The 21,377-nt window shown below is 39.0% G+C and overlaps 2 long non-coding RNA genes across 2 annotated transcripts in view; one reads left to right on the plus strand and one right to left on the minus strand.

Moving 5' to 3' along the window:
* Positions 1–760: 760 nt before the first annotated feature.
* The window catches only part of LOC148001387 (uncharacterized), a 61,089-nt gene continuing 40,472 nt past the window's right edge, over positions 761–21,377 (plus strand). The window contains exon 1 of the long non-coding RNA XR_015637482.1: positions 761–847. This is a non-coding gene — a long non-coding RNA (uncharacterized LOC148001387). The remainder of the gene's footprint in view (positions 848–21,377) is intronic.
* On the minus strand, positions 13,379–15,477 carry LOC148001388 (uncharacterized). The gene is made up of 3 exons (XR_015637483.1): positions 15,051–15,477; positions 14,469–14,530; positions 13,379–13,478 (listed from the first exon to the last, which is right to left on the minus strand). It is a non-coding gene; the product is annotated as an uncharacterized LOC148001388 (long non-coding RNA).

Here is a 21,377-nt window from a genome sequence, read left to right on the forward strand (position 1 = left end):
AGTCTGCAGCTTGCAGGCCTCAGCCTGAAACCCTCTATAGTTCATTTACTGGAGTGGATATGCTGTGGCATCTTAATAGGCAAATGGAAATGAGACAGACGGGTTCTGCACTTCTGTAGAAATTTAATCTAACCCACAACCACTCACAGGCTTTTCTTCGATAGGAGAGCCTCACAAAAGATTTTAAAGGAGCCCAAAATGAGATTTAAATAAGTCCTACCCTTCCTTGTGTTCACCTAATTCTTCTGTAGAAAAAAAAAAGTCCTGTAAGTAGATATATTGGTTAAAATGCATGCATCTTAGGGAGGTCTGTTTTGAAGATTTCTCTGACATTATGCGAGGTTGCCTTGTTTGCCAAGCTTCTCTGTTGCTGATATGAGTAGTTCATGAAGCAGCTGATACCACTGAGGAGTCAAGGAAGAGGAAGGTCCTGTTCTGTAAGCTTAAACTTGTTTGTTTATGTAGAAGGAGAAATTATACAACCCATGCGGCCAGTGTACCTTGTCCTTTCACTTGTAAGTAGGGTTGTTGGAACTAAAGCAGGGGAACTAAGGCATATTCTTATTGCTGGAGGAAAAGAGGAAGGAGTAAAGGAAGGAAAGGGAAATTCAGCAAATTTTGCCTGTCCTGCTAAGCATTACCATTCATTATGCTAACAGTTTGTAATATAAAAGGTTGACTTCCTTTGTTCTGTCTTCAAGGCTTTTAGCCCACTTTGCAAATCACTGTGACTAATTCTGTGGCTGTCCTCACTTCACAGGGGCAGTTTGCCAGTGGCATAGAGCTCACAAAGGGATTGGTCATCAGAACTCCAGCCCACACTCCCTAGTGGTAGAACCCCAAACTGGTAAGGAGTTGTGTGACTATTCCCAGTGGTCAACTTGACTATATCTGGAATGAACTACAATCCAGAAATGGATCTTGAGCCTGGAAGACACATGCTTTTGATCCAGATCTTGTCATGGGATGATACACACTTTCAATCTGGATCTTGAAGCACAGTGGCCCTGAAAAGCTTAGGCCCAGGCCACATGGTACATCCCTTTAATGCCAAGAGACAAGCAGATCCTCTAAGTCAATGAAGTTAAACTAGCCAACTCCATAAAAGGCTCTGATGATTGAATAAATATTTATAGTAAATAAGTAGCTCAAATATAGTTCAGTGGCAGAGCTCCTGCCTAGCAAGTGCAAGCTGTGACTTTGACCCCAGCACTGGGAAAAGAAAAGTAAATAAAACAGAGATGCCCGGGCAGAGGTCAGACTGACTTTATTCCAGCCTCCAGGGGCAAACAGGAGGACATGGTTGGGAGGGAAGGGAGAAGAGCTTGAATGGATGGAGCACAGGTATGTGAAGGTCACTCAGGAAGGCTGGAGATGAGGAAGGGATAGCCAGAGAAGGATAGAGGGATTCATCCCTGAAAACCCACCTCCAGGAAAAAACCTCAACATAGCAACTCATTTCTTCATGCTCATCATGATTTTAAGATTTCCTTCAGCCTATTATATAGCTCCTGAGACTGAGGTTTTCAGGAATACCAAATACCTCTCCTAACATAGCCCATACCCTGGAGAAATCAGCGCATCGTCATATGTTACAAGAGATAGATAGATACATTTTTGAAAGTTGACTACTTGTTTAATTGGCATCATATATAATTTACAGTATAAAAATACTATGTGCCTATATATTATAATATGTACTATTTATTATGGGTTAGCACTACTTGCTAGTTATACATTAGAATTCCATTGGATGCTTAAAGAGTTTGGTATCAAGCCCCATTTTAAGAAATTTTGATTTAGTTCATTTGGGTAGAGCTTGAACCTCAGTTTTTCAATAGCTGCACAGAAGATTATACTTACTGAGACTGAGAAACACATACATACATATATACTATATCTATATCTATATATGTATAATATATTAGTTGCTTAATGTATTAAGCTACATATTCTTCAAATATTGTAATTTTTGTCTGAGAGTAGCATTAGATAGGCTAAAGTAATTCATGTTTTATATATGAAAAATTGAGAACCCAAGATTCTATGCTTTTCTCAAGAATATGTTGAATATGGAATGCATCCATTTATTAAGCCATAATTCCCATGCTTACCACAGTATAAAAGTAAGTTATCATGTCATTCTCAAGAGAATGACTCTTGAGAAGAAAACACTAAAGATGAATTAAACACATACTAATATTCTCACAAAAGATTAAGCTTAGAATGAGTAAGAAACACTAAACACAAGCAGCTACTTCTGATTCTAATGTTGTGTTTGTGTGTGTGTGCGTGTGCATTTGTGCATGTGCGTGTGCATGTGTGTGTGTGTGTGTGTGTGTGTGTGTGTGACAGGTCTTTGTGTGCATCTTTGTGTGTATGAGTGTGGATGCATACCACCTGTCCAGTGTTTTCATGTGGGATCTGAGGATTGAACCAGGGGTCCTCATACTTCTGTGGCAAGCTTTTTATCCACTGAAGCATTTTCCCGGCCCCTATTTAAGGACTTTTGAGTATTTTTAACTATGTGCTGAGGGATGGTTTATACTTTCTGCGTGTCATTTCATGCTACACACTCTATTACTACTACATCTGCAGGTTTAGCTTACAGCTTCCTCCTGGAGTTATTTGTTTTTTCCCACTGCTCAACTGATATCATCACTTCAATGTTTCCTAGGTACCTCAAAGCAAAATATCCAAAATGAAGCCCTCAGTTGCCCTCCACTTTAATTTAGTCTTCCCTATCTCAGTGAATGACTCTGTTCTTGTCTGGTTGAATGCACACTAGAATGCTAGAGCTCATTTTTGATTGGTTTTTGTTTGTTGTTTGTTGTTTTTTCGTTTAGAATGAACTTGCTGTTGTTTGCTCCAAGACCTGTTTCAGATCCCCTTCTCACCTCTCCCTTCCTCTTCCGGCTCTGGATACTCATCCTCCAATCTGTCTTGAAAAGACCCCTATTGAAGGAATCAGAGAAAGAACTGGAAGAGCTTGAAGGGGCTCGAGACCCCAAAAGTACAACAATGCCAAGCAACCAGAGCTTCCAGGGACTAAGCCACTACCTAAAGACTATACATGGACTGACCCTGGACTCTGACCCCATAGGTAGCAATGAATATCCTAGTAAGAGCACCAGTGGAAGGGGAAGCCCTGGGTCCTGCTAAGACTGAACCCCCAGTGAACTAGTTTATGGGGGGAGGGCGGCAATGGGGGGAGGGTTGGGAGGGGAACACCCATAAGGAAGGGGAGGGGGGAGGGGGATGTTTGCCCGGAAACCGGGAAAGGGAATAACACTCGAAATGTATATAAGAAATACTCAAGTTAATAAAAAAAAAAATCAAAAAAAAAAAAAAAAAAAAAAAGAAAAGACCTTGCTGATATTTTCCTCAGTGATTCCTCACTTCCACTCTTGCTCTCCTTAAGCTCCTGCTCCAACCCACAGCCAGTATTACGTGCAGGCTCAACTTCACCTGCGTGTAGTCCGGGATAGCTTCCTTCCCTGTGCCTTTAAGGATCTGCACATTCTGTCATGCAACCCAACCTCTTAATTCCTGTGCTTACCTGCACTGGACTTTACGTTTTCTGAGTACCAAATGCTTCCCTAGGATGTAGAGCTTTTCTCTGCTGCTCTTTAACCCTTATGACTCTCCTTCCAACCTCAGAACTTGATCTTCATAAAGGCTTATCTAGGCTGGCTTGCTTTTGAACCATCCATTCCAAAACATTCCCCTTCTAGAGATATCCCCTATTTCTTTAATAGTGTTCTTATCACCAATATTTAAAGGTTTATTTTTTTTTAATGTCTGCCTTCCTCATTTTTACCTTCGGCTGGCCCTGTATGTGCTTATGACACTGAAATGTTTGTGATATATTTATATTCTATATTAAATAAATATAAATGTCATGAATCTTTTATTTATAATTAAAGAAAGAATGGTCTCTTTCTGATATGTTAAGAGAATAAGCTGTTATACTAATGATTCGTATACTGAGGTTAATGCAGTAATAAAATCATTGGTAAAAAGTACAGAACCAAATTTTTGTTGTCAAAATTCTGCTTTAAGTAATCTTTAAAAGAAATAGCAAAAAATCCCAACTTCCAATATATGCTATTTTATCAGAAAGAATGGTAGAAAACCAAAGACTAAAGAAGTCTTTTTGTCCAGAAATGGAAGTAGTATGATGTATTTAAACAAAGCCAGGAACTAGGGAGAAAATGCCAAAAAATTGTTTGAAGAACTTCGGTAGACATAGTTGAAAGTCTTCTGTATTACACAAGAGCACTGGGATTTTTATCACACAGGGAGTAGGGAGATCTATAGAATAAAGGGGCTTTTAGCAGGAAAATGATAGGATACACTTTGCATTTAAAATCGTTTTGTGACCAGTGTGGCGTACAGCTTGATGAGGGTGCTACATAAGCAAGAATACCAATTAGAAGGTTGGAGGAATAACATAAGAGCACACACGATGGTAGTGGCTACTACTGACTCCTGTTTCAGTTTGGGCTTGCATCTTCTACTTACGGACCATATCCATATCACCATGGTCCTTGTACCTATGTTTTTAAGGAATAAATATATTTTTTAAAGAAACCCACTAAGCTATAGAGCATTTACTATGAAGCGTAAAGGAAGAATTGGATGTAAAAAATACTTGGCATAGTGTTACAAATGAAAGCTATTTTTATTTCAAGTAAGTCAATTTAGTTCACAAAGAGAAAATTCATTTTCTAGTTCGTGAGCTTCCATAAGCAGACTCCCAAGGAAAAATGAATCACTCTTAGGACCATAGCACTTTCTGTGCTCCTATCATAACACTTCCATTAATTATGAGTTGTTTATGCATCAGCTTTTCTTCATGGCATATAAATCCTCTGGCGGCAGAGACGAAGTCTTATGAATCTTCGCAACTTGGTTTTTGGTAGACAGGAAGTACTCAGAAAAATGTTAATTGCATTCATAAGTGAATTATTAGTTAACAGGCAAGTAAAAAGGCAGGCAGTAGGGAGCTGGTATGGACTTCTCCGTTAGAATATAATATAGGGACAGCATCAGAAAGTGCAAAGATTGAGTGTGATTGGAGACCTCATATTTTATTTATCCTAGAAGATATGTACAGAGATTTCTGTGTTTTCCAAAGACTGTCCTAGTTTGGTTTTAAGTAAATATTGAAGCAGAGGGAAATTGATTAATTTAGCTAATATTACTGAGTTTAGAAGGGATTGAGTCAAGCCAGTCAAGTCTTGTTTAAGGTAATTTTAAACAAGGAAGGACATCATAAACACTTTATATTTTTAGAATTTGAATCGTGCAATAGTCGTTCAAAATTATAAGTAGTGAGGAAAAGATAGCATTGGCAGATTCATGACATGATAAGAATTATAGGGATACGATTTTGAGCTTGTGGAGTTTTGGCTTCATAGAATTTAGAAAAGTATACAGAATTTGCACATTGTCATGGTACCCGGAAACTTACTACAGCTGTGCTTATCTGTGAAAAGTCTGCACAAGATTGGGCCAGTTAACATTTCATCTATATGGGGGAGGAGACCTTAAGGCGCCACCCTCCCCGAGGGAACTTTTGGCAGTTGACAGTTGTTGGAGGAGGGGTGTCATTTTTTTTTCAATAGTCACTGATAAATTGACCTTGTTCCAATAATCTCTCTCACACTTGGACAAACGATTCTAGTGAACCTTAGTGAATCACAGGTAACAAGAAGGCATGAAAGGAGAAGGACTTGTTGAGAAGGGATTGAATGAGTAGGAGGAGTGTTAGAGTGGAGAATGGGAACCGGACGTGGTGGTGCACGCCTTTAATCCCAGCACTCAGGAGGCAGAGGCAAGTGGGTCTCTGAGTTCAAGGCCAGCCTGCTTAACAGAGTGATTTGCAGGACAGCTAGGGCTACATAAAGAAAACCTGTCTTGAAAAACAAAACAAAAACCAAGGCAAAACAAAAAAAGTGTAGGGAATGACAAATGAACATTATTTAAATGTATGAAACTATCAAAAGATTTTAAAATTGAATGGTATAGGAAAGCAGTTTCTCAAATTGATAGGCTTAAGACATAGGCTTAAGACATACATACACACACACACACACACACACACACACACACACACACACACACACACACAGTTGATGGAATATTTTGAAAGGAATAGAATATGAGGTTTTAGTTGAGAATTTAGCTCAGTGGTAGAGTGCTTGCCTAGCAAGCACAAGGCCCTGGGTTCGGTCCTCAGCTCTGGAAAAAAAAAGAGAGAAAGAAAAGATAATTCTTTGTTAAAAAAAAAAAAGAAGAATATGAGGTCTTGTGGAAGAGGTATGTTACCAGGAGTGAGCTTTGAGGTTTCGAAGACCCATGCCAGACCCAGTCTCTCTCTCTCTCTCTCTCTCTCTCTCTCTCTCTCTCTCTCTCTCTCTCTCTCTCCTCTCTCCTCTCTCCTCTCTCCTCTCTCCTCTCTCCTCTCTCCTCTCTCCTCTCTCCTCTCTCCTCTCTCCTCTCTCTCTCTCTCCCTCTCTCTCTCTCTCTCTCTCTCTCTCTTCTTTCTCATTCTCCCTCTCATTCCCTCCCTCCCTTCCTTTCTCACATCCTCTCTCCTCCTGTGGAGCATGGTGTGGCCCTCAGTTACTTCCCCAGCATCATGACTGCCTGTCACCAAACTTCCTGCAATGATTATAATGGACCAACCTCTACACCTCCAATTAAATGTCTTAATCCATAAGTTGCCTTGATCATGGTGTCTTTTCACAGCAATAGAACAATAACTAATACAGAAGTTGGTACGAGGGACTGAAGTGTTGGTGTGTTTGACATGACCAAACAAGCTGTTATTTGAAGGAATATGGATAACTTTGGGATGATTTAGATTAGTCTGGCCTGGCTCAAGAGGTTTCAGAGGAGAATAATATTATCAAGTAGCTCAGAGCCATTCTTGTGATACTTAGGCAAAAAACATGGCTTTTTGCCCTTGCCCTAAAAATGTGCCTGAATCTAACTTGAAGAGTTTTAGATTAATATTATTGGCAGAGGAGATTTCAAGACAGCCTAATGTGGTGACTTTGTATGTGGTTATTAGCTATCAGTCTTATACAGATCTACAATGAAAAGGAGCAAATATCTCAAGAAGAATATGAAATGCACAATTGAGGAGAAAATGAGCACCAGGAAATGTTAGATTGGAGCCAAGTCCAGTGATCAGGAAGATAAAATGTTTAGGGAAAAGCCTAAACCGAAATGCAATAAAGGGAATGGTGACCTCAGGGAAAGACTTAACCCATCTCAATTTGGAACTTGTAAAAGGGAGTTAAAGGAATGCTGAAAGCTCAAAGAAAACTATCAGCAGGGAAGAGTTTATGGGAATGCAAATCGAGGAGGCACCTAGGTTCCAGCCTTAGCAGTCAGAAGAACTTGGCAGGTTCAGCCAAATGGCTCTGGTTCTAGAGACAGGGATGCACTAAAGGGTGTTATAGAATCTTCCTCAGTTAAGGAAAGCTGCTGAAACCAAGTTTGTCAGGGCAGTCCCTGCATGGAGACCTGGAGAAGCTATTACCTGAAGCTGAGGTGTAGACTGGATTATGTTGGAGACTTTAGGATGTTGGAGATGCTAGAGTCTGGGATATCTGCAAAGAGAGCTATAGAGCAGACATAGAACCAGCCGAGACAAAGAAATGTGTCTCAGTCAAGAAAGCTGAAAGAGTTGAAGATCTAAAGAGCGCTTTGACATCAGACATGGAGACAGAGAATTTGGAGTTTCTTCTGTTGGGTTTTGGTGTTGCTTTGGTCCAGTATCTTCTCGCTATGCTCCCTTTTCTCACTTGCAGAAGGTTAATGCATATTCTGTGCCATTGTATATTGGAGGAATATGATCTGCTTTTTTATTTTGATTTTACAGGGGTTTAACATGCAAAAGATTGCTTTGAATCTCAGAAGAGGCTTTGGACTTTTAAACAACATTGAGACTATGGAAGACAACATACATTTTGCACTATGATGTGGCTACAAGTCTCTGGGGACCAGGGAGTAGAATGTGAATGAAAATGGCTCCTATTGGCTTATATATTTGGATGTTGGTCCTTAGTTGATGAACTGTTTGGGAAGGATTAAAAATTGTTCTCTTGAGGTATATGTCACTGGAGGTGGGCCTTGAGGTTTGAGAAGTCCATGGCAAGCCCAGTATCTCTCTCTCTCTCCTCTCTAGATCTGGATGTAGTTCTCAAGCACCAGGCCTGCCTGCCTGGTGTCATGCTCCCTGTCATGATGATGGTAGATTAGCCCTCTGAAACTATAAGCGAGCCCCCAATTAAATGTTTTGGTTTTTGGTTTTCCCTAGCATTTGCTTGGTCATGGTGTTTCTTCCCAGCACTAGAATGGCAACTAAGCTATCCATCGTTGCAGAGAAGGCATGGCTGCTGGCAGTACTTATTTCATAGTAACAGAGGTTTACTGTATGGCTAGTTCATATGTTGGTGGAACGGGAATCAAACAGCTGAGGATGCAGAAGCAGCTGATATGACATATGTGGTCTACCTCAACCTAGCTACTTCTCCTAGGTAAAAGTTCTACATTATCCCAAGATACCATCTGGGGACTAAGCATTCAAATACATAAACCTTTGGGAAAACTTCCAGTCTCAAATCCTAACAATATAAAAATCATAGCATTAGTATTAGAATGTATAAAAAGTGATTTATAATTCACTCATTGAGCCTATATGGTATTTGTTGCATAATAAACTAATCAAGTGCTTATGAAGCGTAGCTAGTGAATGGCTGAAGGAGACCAGGTGAAAATCAATGAAATAGAGAAGATATACTTCACCCAAGTTCCTGTGACCTTTTCAATGCACCAAGCACGTGTCAGTAAATATTAGTTATAGCTCAGTGTTACATAATTGGATTTTTCTCATTGTTTAAGGTACATATGTGTAGGCACATGTATGTAACTGTGTTTGAGTATTGGTAACAAGGCATAGTAGGTAAAGGTGCTTTCTAATGAAAGTGATTTCAATCCCTGGAACACACAAGGAAAGAACTGACTTTTACAAGTTGTCCTCTGACCCCTACACACATGCCCTAGTATGTATACAAGTCCCCCAGACAAGTAAATTTAGTAAACTATTTTTAAGTCGGTATAAAATACCTTGTATCTGTTTGGCTCTGTTTATTATTTGCTTATTCCTCATTGCTGGTGAAGATTTTCAGTGTGTGGTGCAACTGTGTTCTAGAGTAGTGACATACATTCTTCATGAACTCAACAAAGATCATGACATATGCTAAAGGGGTAAAGCCAAAGCTTGAGATTCCTAGACATGTTAGACAGAGGATGTGTTTGAGGAAGGCTATACTAACAGTGTAAAGCCACATGTCCACTGTAGAGAAACTCTCTTGTGTACTGTATGGATGCAGCACATGTTAACAAAATGCTGACTGAACTATATATAATTTTAGGCAAGGAATAAAAGGTAGAACATCTGAGAAAGGGAGATTGAGCACTGGCAGAGAGAAAAGTGTAGGGGAATTGGCCCTGAAACGTGGAGGAGGTCAAAAGGATGGGTGCTGAGCAGAGGTAAGCAGCCATGTGGCAGAATGTAGATTAGAACAAATGCGACATTAAGTCTGGGAACAGCCAACGCTTATGGCCTAGGCATTTGTTAATGTATTTGAGTCTCAGAGTTATTATTCCTGGAACCTGAGGCCCAGAGGAAAAACTCGGTTTTATGGTCCTTAGGCGGCTATTTATTTTCTCACCAATAGTCCTTAACTTTCATAATTGGTGTGGTTGTTTGAATGAGAATGGCACCCCATAGGTTTATAGATTTGAGTACTTGGGAGTAGAAGTGTTTGAAAGGATTACCAGGATTAGGAGCTATGTTGGAGTAGGTGTGGCCTTGTTGGAGGAATTGTGTCTCTGTGGGTGGGCTTTGAAGTTTCAGAGGCATAAGCCAGGACTCCCCAACCCTGCCTCTGTCTCTGTCTCTCTTTCTTGGCCTGTGACTCAGGATGTAGCTGTCAACTACTGCTCTAGTGCCATACACACCACCTTGTTGCCCACCATGATGAAATGGACTAGATCTTTGAAACTGTGAGCAAGCCTCCATTAAATGCTTTCTTAATAAGAGTTACCTTAATCATCATGTCTCTTAATAGCAAAGAACAGTGAGTAAGATAATTGATTATATATCTATACACAATATTGCTAGGGGTATCACCAGAACCTCTGTAAATCTTAATCTTAAATGTGTCTACAATGATGATGTTAATAAATTTCACAGGGATGTAATGGCTTTAGCAGTTCATTTCTTGGTAAAGGAGAATACTTTTTATAACAAAATGTTACTATAATAATTATTTAGACCTACTGTTTCCAGAAAGATGCAGGTGATTTTTGACAACGTTTCCCAAGTGTGGACAACTAACACATAAACCATAAATTGACATTAAAATTCTAAAAATGTCTCAGCACCTTCAAACCCAAGGAACAAAATACGAATAAGTCACTGGGTTTTCTTTTTGCCTTATATGTCTCAGAATTGTATCTGCCAGGACCAAATCCTCTAATGCTAACCAGTTATAGATGGCCTCAACAAAAACATGTTCTTCATAGTCAAAGCACAGGAAAAAGTAGTATAGTGTCATAGAAAACTAGGTAATGAACATTCTACTGCACTATAGACAAAACCTACCCTGTCCTTACCCATCAGCAACAAAACAAATGGACATCCCAGTGTTTCATTCTTGCCCCGTTCTTATGATTCACTTCCTCTGTCACATCCCTAGCCCTGGATAAGTTTGGAGAAGGCCGAGCAGAGAGGCAGAACTATTTCTACTGAGAAGCAGTGAAGCCCTCACCACAGCACCTAACAAGAAGCAACTCAAGAGGGAAATGGCCTATTTTAGCTCCTTCTTTACAAGAGTATAGTTCATCGTGGTGCAGAAATCATGGCAACAGAAGCTTGCAGCATGACTTGTCACATCTCCATGGATCAGGCAGCAGAGAGGTGGGAGAGAGGGAGTGTTAGAACTTAGGCAGAGCTATTAACCTCGAGGCTTGCCATCCTTGCCTTTACTTCCATATTTAAGTAACTATCTACTTTCTCAAGTTAAATCCCACCTTCTAAGGGTTCTACAACCCTCTGATGGTGTCAGTAGCAGCCCACCAAATATTTAAATGCTTGAGCCTGTTAGGAACATTTTAATCTCAATGTAGAACACATTTACTCTACCCACCGCATCAGTTCAGTCTCTGTGTCTTAGATTTCCACAATAACCAGAACAGGGTCACCAGGGAGTGGAAATGTTTGAAAGGATTATCAGGATTTCTCTCTGCCCAGCTGGCTCATGGCAGAGGATATCTAGTGGAGCTTCCAGCCTTCTGTTATGTCCAATAAGGATGTGGTTGGATAACCACTGAAATGAGAAGTGCTTAGTCAGTTTTGAGGGTCTCACTGGGTCTTTAGGGAGAGAGAGAGAGAGAGAGAGAGAGAGAGAGAGAGAGAGAGAGAGAGAGAGAGAGAGAGAAGTCCTACCTATTGAGGAGTTCGAAGTCTCACTTCTCTCAATGAAGAGATCTGTTCAGCCAGAGGGAAGCAAAAGGGAACTAGAGAGTAGCAGGCATTATTTTTTTTTCTGTGACAAAACATTACAGAAAGCCAGGCAACACAGAACATTGGGATAAACTCACCAATGTCTTAACAAAGTACCTAAAATGTTCAGTTCTAACTAGACCTTATTCATGATTCCAGGCCCCAAGAAAATATCACATAAATAAATACAAAGATAATGAATACTGACAGCAAGATGATGGTTATTTCAGAAAGCTTCGAGCCACTACAGTTTTAGTTTTGGCAACTTTTTTCTGTATTCTGTCAACATAAATGTCAGAGCTTTATTTTAGTCATGAAGCCCCTTGCCCCCAAGTTTCTTTCTCTTATACCATTTTCTGTCTATTCTGTTGCAATTTTTTATTGTTCTTTCTTTCAGTGTACTGACAATATTTTTCCATCTTCTCCATTCAAATGAAGAGAAACCTAAAAACGCTATTATAAAAAAAATGTTTCACTGAGTGACTGTAACATGCTTTAAATAAATGGAAATAATAAAAATTCTCACAAAGGAGCAGAAGCTATAAAAACCAATGTTTAGAACTGAAAAATACAATAATTTCCAACTCTAACAAAATAATATCAACAGCAGCAGAGGTCCTAAATTAAAAGGATTGAATTAAAAGGATTCACTTGTGAATGGAAGAAAACAGGAAAGAATTTATAATCTGAAAAGAGAAACCATCTAATCTGAACAAAAAGAGAAAGTAAGCTGAAAGATAAAAAGATATTGTGGATGTGCCTGGCTACCACCAAAGGCCAACATTTATACTCTAGTACTGAAGGAGAAGAAAGACATCTAGCTGGGAAATTATTTGGAAAAATAGTAGCTGCGTTTATGTCAGATTTGGTAAAACACATGACTCTACCGGTTTGAGAAGATGAATAAATTTAATAGGCTACCTTAAAGAGATACATTCAGGATACATCCTCATACTTCTAAATATTAAAGACATAGAGAAATCCTAAAGACAATGAGTAAAACAGCACCTATATTACCTATAAAAGAAAAGCAATAGAAACTTCTCATCTGAAATCATGGAGGCCTCCAGAAGTATAGCATAAGTCCTGAAGGAAGAGAGCTCTCAACTTGAGATTCCGTGGCCATTGAAGGCATCCCATAGGACTGAAAGGGGAATCCAGACATTCCAGGTGATGGAAAGCTAGGATAATCTCTTCCCAGATAAAAATTCTCTCACATAATGATTGCGGGAAGTTCTCTAAACAAATATAATGATAAGAAAGAGTTGAAACATTGGAGAGGAAGGTGGATCATGGAAAACCAAACCATCTTTACGCAGGGCACATCTTTACTTACCTTTGACATTTGTAACTTGTGATTGACAGTTCAAGGACAGAAATTTATCACTACCTGATATGGTGGGGAAAGTATATAGATAGAATATTTAAACAACTTCAGTGTGCATGTCAGAGGATAGAAAGATAAAAATTGAGTAAAGTTTCTACAGTTCCGCTGAACTGATAATATGTCAAGAAAAGTAAATTGGTGATAATTGAATCATGATGTAGACATACACTTGCACAGCTATCTAGACAAAATTACATGGGAAGACACCATAGATGAATCAAGGAATTAAAAAAAAAATCCCAGCATGAAGAGGCAAAAAAACACAAAAGTTAGAAAAAAACCAGGAGATAGAACTTAATAACAAAATAAGTATTTCTTAAATACCTCAGATACCTGGAAGTTAGAAAAAAACCAGGAGATAGAACTTAATAACAAAATAAGTATTTCTTAAATACCTCAGATACCTGGGAAAGAAGATTTGAAGATGGCTTTAAACATGATTGAACTACAGGCCGTCCACAGGAAGCTCGGGTCAAATATAATAAACATTTCCAAAGGATTTAGCTGCAAAAGAACAAACCAATAGCCTAGGATGCACAAAAAATCAAAGCTTATAAAGAAATCCTTTAAAAATACAAATAACCAACACAATTGGAAAAATGGGCAAAATGCTTGAACAGACATTTCTCCTAATAGGATGTAAATAGAGAAGATAAACATATGAAATATGTTCAATCTCACAAGTCATTAGGGAACTCGGATTAAAACTACAACGAGCTGTTAGCACACACATCGGAATAGCTCAAACAAAACAGACTGTGATGCCCAAAGCTGTTGAGAATGTGGGGAAATTATGTGTTGTTGGGACTCTAGGAAAACATGGTACAGACAAAGAATGCTGACATTTCTTTTATAAACTGAAACATGCAACTTGCAATAAAACCACCAGTTTCATTCTGAATTATTTATCTCAGGGAAATAAAAAAAATAATCTTTGCTTAAAGACAAGTATAAAATAGTCAAAGGTGTTTATTTTTAACGGGAAAACTTATAAACCACCCACATGTGTTTTGGTGGATGATTGATTCAACTAATTTTCATATGTCCATGTTTTTATTCACATTTATTTGAGGTTGGGACTCTCACGGTGTTTAGATAGATTTGTCACTAAAATCATGTAAATATTGTTATTTTTACTTTTGAAAGGTAGAAACTTGAAGCTCAGACAATTTAAGTGGCTTATTTATGCTCATTTAGGATGAAGGGTTTATTTGCCCATTTACTCTAACCAGCTTTTAGAGATACATAGGGAGTGATTCCTACATGAGGGTCTACATGTTGTTATGCTTTGGAATCTAGAATGATATCAGTAAAACATCATGCCCTAGTTATAAATTACTTCTTCTCAGCAGACCTTCAGTACAGATGATTCCCCAAGAGCAAGCCTTTCTTTTCTGCCGTGCACATCAACTGCTTTCACCTAACACATCTGTAAAATCACGTCATCGTAATTAGTGGGTCTTCCTTCTCCACAGAGAGTGGGTTAAGACTTACCAGAATACAGCAAATACAGAGGCGAATGCCAGCAGCAAAGCACTGAACTGAGAACGGGATTCCTGTTGAAGGAATCAGAGAAAGAACTGGAAGAGCTTGAAGGGGCTCGAGACCCCATATGTACAACAATGTCAAGCAACCAGAGCTTCCAGGGACTAAGCCACTACCTAAAGACTATATATGGACTGACCCTGGACTCTGACCCCATAGGTAGCAATGAATATCCTAGTAAGAGCACCAGTGGAAGGGGAAGCCCTGGGTCCTGCTAAGACTGAACCCCCAGTGAACTAGTCTATGGGGGGAGGGCGGCAATGGGGGGAGGGTTGGGAGGGGAACACCGATAAGGAAGGGGAGGGGGGAGGGGGATGTTTGCCCGGAAACCGGGAAAGGGAATAACACTCGAAATGTAAATAAGAAATACTCAAGTTAATAAAAAAAAATTCTGAACAAAATATTAGGAAATTAAGTTCTGTGATGTTCAAACAGGGAAATGCAGTTAAATTAATTTTATCCCAGGAGCTCAAGGTTTAAAAAAAAAAAAAGACTTACCCCCTCCATTTGCTTGTACTTCCATTTGCTTACCTATTCACCTTCCTTGTATGTGACTAGCATATCTGATCTTGGGACTAGCATTTCTTCATTCTAAAAGTTCTGTTCTCTCATTCTTCATCTGGGAGGTACCATGTGACATGAATGCGTCTTGTGGTGGAGAGGCTGGGGTTACAGGTAAGTCCAGACTCTGAGAACCATGGCTCTTTGATTATCAGTGATTGGCTTAGAGATATTCATTGGATGAAATTGTGGCCAAAGCTGTCTTCTTGCAGGTCTGGGAACGTGGAGCGCCTTAGAGTTGCTTTAGTACCTTTTTGTTGGTGAAAGGCTGTTGACCTAAAACTCAGAGTGGTGTGAGTTCAGTCTTTTCCCTACACGTGGAGAAAGCTGTGCAGCATTAAGAAGTGTGAAGCCAATGAACAGCGGAGGACCCCCAGAATACGTCCAAGTGCAATGTGAGCACTGGCTTGCCGGTGTTCTTATAAAGACTCGGGAGATATTCCAATGCCCTTATAAGGAGAGTAATGAGTAAGGACACTTTCTATTATTGTCTAGGAACTTCACTATGCTTATTTTTGTGTGAGTTGCTTCGTGTTAGCTTCCATCCATATTTAGAGCCACAATAGTGAAACTTAAGCATTAATGGTGAAACGTGATCCGTTATTGACACCTCTGCACACTGTTCTCTCGGTTCCATTTGAAGGTACCATTTGCACATTTGTCACTTGCCACTTAATGACAGACAGATCTAGCCTGGAAATTACATAGTGAGGTTTTTTCCATTGTATGAACATCAGACTGTAATCTCACAGCTCCGATACATCTAAGCAATATGATAAACTCATGGGGCCACTCTCCTGTATGTAGTCCATCTCCACTGAAAGTTTGCTGTGCACACAACTAGATTTGTTTATGAAAAGTAAAAAACATTTATCAATATTAATGTATTCTGTCCGTGTTAGTTGAAAACAGTGTTATTACCTTCCTGGTTATAGCTATGTTCCTTAATAAGCAATAAGCTAGTCTGTCTGTCTCTGTCTGTCTGTCTGACTGTCTGTCTATAAACATATGCATATATATATATGTATATATCTCACAAATAGAAGGATCTCTTTGGGAAGACTGAAAGGATAGGCAGTGGACTAGGAGAGGGTAGTGGGTAGTGGACATAGTCAAAGTGCATGATATACTTGAGTAAAAACATGAAACCACTGCTTAGTACAACAAATATAATCACTCATTTTAAAAACAAAAACAGCTAAATAGAAAATGCTTTTATTGGCTACTTAAAATTTCTTTGCTAATTTCTGCTGCATAACATTTAAATATTTTTTTCTGTGGGCAGCAGTTTTCCTGTTCATATGTGATATTTAATCTGTTACATTTCTTACCAGTATTTTTAGGGTATAATAATTGCATTTTTAATATTTTGTTTATACCCAGTCTTTTGGTCTGCAAAGTAAGCACAAAGGAGAATCACATAGTTTAATTTATATGAAATTCTAGAACAGACTAATAATCTATATTGATAGAAAACAAAATTGTCATTGTCTAAACTAAAAACAATGCAGTAAAATTAGGAGATCAAAATATTCTGTGTCTCCATTAGGTGTTTATTGCATATAAATTTTACCTTGACTCAGCTGATACAAATGGGAAGAATTTTTGTGCTGTATTTTATACAGGTAATAGTTCCTCTGTACTTCAATCTATTGACCTATTGATTTGTATACTTTGACTTCTTTAGAAGGAATTGTTGTACTGTTCAATTCCTTTTAAGTTTTCTTTTTCACACGTCCGTGTATATTTTCTACATTCCACTTGATGCCATTCCAGTCACGTTTGCCTATGCAAAACAATACATATTTTGTAAGGTAAGTATTACTGTCACACTTTTTTCAGATCATGACAAGGAAAATGAAGTCTGTAATTTCCAAATCATACCCATGGTGAGTGTTCACATCCTGATTGCCCAGCACGCAATCTCAACCTTTCAGTGTCGTCACTGCAAAGTGTCTGAGAAACAGAGTAGCTTGTAATTACTCAATTTTATTGTCTTCTATCATTTCTTTTATTTTTGAAATGTTTTACATCACTTCCTATTGAAAATTAGTACAATAAAATTTAACACTTTCTTATAGGAGTCTGTCTAGTATAAACTAGTATACATACATTTCATAGTGAAAATGTCCTTCACTAAAGAATGGATGAGTGAGTGGAGGACAGAAATGAGGAGGGCGAGAGTCACAATCATATTGTCTTTACTGGAAGTTACTCTTGAGGCCAAATTTTGGAGTGAGATGAGCATTCTGGCTCATCTCATGTGGAGAAGCCCTATGAAGGCAGAGCTGACTGTCCTGAAGTTGGGCTAATAGTGGTTTCTTTTACCACTTTTATTTGTGGCTCATTCCTCTGGGTTTTCAAAGCTCCATCATACATCTTCCTAAGAGTTTTATGTAACAAACTGTATCTTTCCAAGCCCTGGTGCTGAATCTTTCTGTTTTATTCCTTTTGTGTCCTTGCAGTGCCGGATGACAGACACAATGTCAAGGGTCAGGCCTGGGGGTACACTGGAGCTGGTGAGCTTTAGGACATGGTCTGTGATCTCTATTCAAGATGAGAATTGTATGGAGGCCCTTCATTCTGAGTGCTTTGCCAAGAAATATTGATAATTATTTTGGTGACTGGGACCAGTGGAAACCTTCTTCTTGACATTCTTCTAAGTGACAGTCAGGAGATTCAACTTTCAAGAGTGTTTTTCTTCCCTCTGGAACTCAGTAGAGATCTTTTTGAATGTGGAAATATGGCCAATAACAGATACTACACTCACATACATATTTACACATGGTCTTAGTCAATTTGCTGTTGTAGAAGAATGAATGAATGATGTGAATGAATGATTTATAAAGAAATGGGGTTTCTTGGACACAGGTCCAAAAGCAAGAACTATGTGCCTGGTACCGAATCAAATATGGTGGGTGGCACCACAAAATGGAGAATGTCTGAAAGCCTTAAGTGGCTGCATGAAGGGGAGGACACAGTGGAAGAGATGCTTTATAACAATTTGAGAAATAGTTGCCTCCTACAAGAAGTATAGAGAGCTAATATCTCTTAAAGGCCCATCTCATTGCTATTATGGTGTTCAAACTTCAGAATGAGTTTTAGCTTGGACAAACTATATCTAAACCATAGTACATACACACACACACACACACACACACACACACACACACATGCCTGCACCCCTGCATGCCCGCACAGTATTCCTGAGGTGGTTTGTGAACGTTTTCTCAACCTTGAAATCTAGGCATCAGCCCCTAGATACATTCAACCAGCAATGTGCCTGCTTCTCCAGTGAGTTTTTCTCATCACGGTATGGCCATTGGCCTCAGAGGCTTCCTGGCTAGTCTCCAGAACACAAAGATGTATAGTAACGTCTGCCATATACTCACTTCAATGTGTACTTCTCAGCAATGCCCTAAATGGATATCACATTATATGCTTCCACCCACATAAATGCAATAACAGCAGTTTCCGCTAAGGGTATAGACTTCCCAGCTCTGTTTCTAAGAAACCCACTGTGGGAAGGTCAGCAGACAATAGCCACTGGTCTTTCATTCACATCTGAAGTACCAAAGCTTTGCTCTCCTGGGCTCCTCCTGCCAACCTCTGGACCCAGGAAAAACATTTCAACTGGCTTTACCTTTACTCACCGGAGGCCTCCCTCAGGAAGTGTGTTGTCTGCTAGTCAACTCCCCACTGGCCCAGCTGAGCCTGCCTTAGGGAAGCACTTTTCTTTGAGGTAAGCTCATGGACAGTTCCTCCTATCTGCCTGTTGTCCTTGTAAAGGTATCTGGGAAACATCATAGCTTGGTGGCTTTTTGTGTTCACTTTCTGACCTTCATCTTTTATGAGGGTCACCTATAGCGAATCTCCAGTGACTCTAAATACTTTCTTGGTGTATGATTTACAGTGAATTTAAATTGACAAAGTAGCTTTTTTTTTTCTTTTTGTAAGTATGGGGTAACATAGATATCCTCCTTGAAGACCTGAAGTTGGGAGGGAGACTAGCTGGGACAAATAAGGGGGTCGGGAGATTGAGGGGTTGAGGGACAGTAGAATAGTGGTAGTGTAGGATTAGTGTAGCCACAAGTAATTATATACCAGTTAAGTATCAATTAAATGTCTAAAAATGACAACTTTATATAACAAAAAATCCAACCTGATGTAAAAAAATAAGAAATGAAAATGAAGAACCAGAAAAAACCAAAACAAGCAAGCAAACAAACAAACACCAGTATAAGGTGGCAGTCATGGCAAAGGAGAAGAGTGATTTCAGCTCATCCTCCATGAAGGAGGAACATGCACTAAATGAGCAGGAGATGTGGAATGGCCTTTCCTGCAGCCACGTTCCCTTTGTTTCTCAAAATCTTCGTTTCTATTCACAAGTGACTTGGTGGCGTTTTCAGTTCAGACCAGTCATCATTCTAAATTTACACTCGTGCTTGGACATTAGAGATTCCCATTAACGCTGTGATGACAACACGGAAGCACGGTGAGAGGAAACTGCTTGGGTGTCACAGGACTGTGTAGGGATACATGCCCACTGCAAATTCCCCTCTTTTTCTACAAGCTGTTTGTTGTGTTGATGTGCCATGTCTCTGGTCAGTTATCTTACGCAATACCTAGGTAAAGAAATGAGGTGTTTTGTTTTGTTTTGTTGCATTTTGTTTTGTCTAGTGGGAAGAATGTTTCCCCTATAAAATGGGCTAAATGATTAAAATTTCAGGTCTTATTTAAATAGCCATCTTGTGAGATCTCATGGGCCAACCTTCCTTGTCATTTCTAGCATAATCTCACAGCAACTTCCGGGCTCTCTGGCTCTTACAATTTTCTGTCCACACTTCTGTGACATTCTGGAGCTTCAGCTGTAATAGTTATGGTAGCCATATCCACTGGAGCTGCGATGCCCCTTATCAGTTGATTTCTGCATTATGATCAGCTGTTGTTTTCTGTAGTGGTCTCAGCCTTAGAACGAAGTTTATTTGATATGGGTTGAGTACTACACTTAACCATGAGTATAAGGATGGCTTTAGAATATAGTTAGGATTATGCTTATCTACTAAAGTGGCAGTATCAGCTTCAGTAACTAGGAACTCACTAGGCCCAGTTAGTTGGACAGCTTTCTAGTACCGGGCATGGTTTCTTCCATGTTGAAAGGGCCTGAAGTCCAATTAGACAGCTGTTGGTTACCACAACAACAGTCACACCAACCACTATTGTACCTTTAGGTATATCTTGCCACAGCTACCACTGTTGGAAAGAAGAAGTTTCATGTGGTCCTATCCCTATAGAAAGAACCATGGGTAATGACTGTCAGATGAAGGAAAATTAGTCTCTACAGGGGATAGCCTTCTAACTGCTTATCCAATACAAAATGGTCAGCCCTGATATCATTTGCACACAAACAACATTAAATATTATGTATGCATATGTAGATATATACACATATAATACACATACACATACACTCACACACACATATTGAGAGCAAGCAAAGGAACATGGGAAGAATTAGAAGAAAGGAATAGGAAAGTACAGCAATGATTTGGTTAAAATTTTAAAAATAATAGAAATGAATCATTAAAAAAATCAATTTTCAATGTGTCAACTTTCTAGGGATTTTCAGGGAGTGTATTGATCCCCATGTAATTATTGAGTGATTTTCCAGTGTAAGGTCAAATCTTTTTACTTCAGTAGCCCATAATTCAATTGGAAAGCCTTGCTTGGATCATGCAAATAAGAGAACTATCATTTTTAATAGCTGACTTCTGAAGATGGACTGGACATAATTACCAAAAACAAATATCATGTTATAGGTAATGTTTAGGATAATGTGTGCACACCTAAAATTGAAACCTCACAACCCCTGTGAAGAATTCATACAGTTTGAGGAGAAACTAATAATAATTATTAAGTTGCTCAAATCAGAGTTAATGAATTAGCAGACAAAGCAAATAAAAACCAATAATTAACTCTTTATGTTGTTTCTGGTATTATTTATTTTATCAATTTCAACTGTCTTCATCAGCTAGCTAGAGTTTAATGCATTTTGTAGCTAAGGGATATTTATTTTTTCTTTATTGTATTGCTTTTATCTTTCATTCTTTCTATTTATCAGTGTTAGGATTTCAATGTTTCCCCAAGTTTCATGTGTTGGAGATTTTACTACCAATGCAACGGTATGGAGTATTGGGCCTAGTAAGAGTTGGCTGAGTCATTAGGGCAAGATAAATTAACAAATAGATCAATGAATGGATTAGCCACTGTCTCAGAAGCAAATTAATTACGCAGGAG

This window comes from Rattus norvegicus, chromosome 14, assembly GCF_021556685.1.
Source record: "Rattus norvegicus strain SHRSP/BbbUtx chromosome 14, alternate assembly SHRSP_T2T, whole genome shotgun sequence".
In the NCBI taxonomy this organism is placed as follows: Eukaryota; Metazoa; Chordata; class Mammalia; order Rodentia; family Muridae; genus Rattus; species Rattus norvegicus.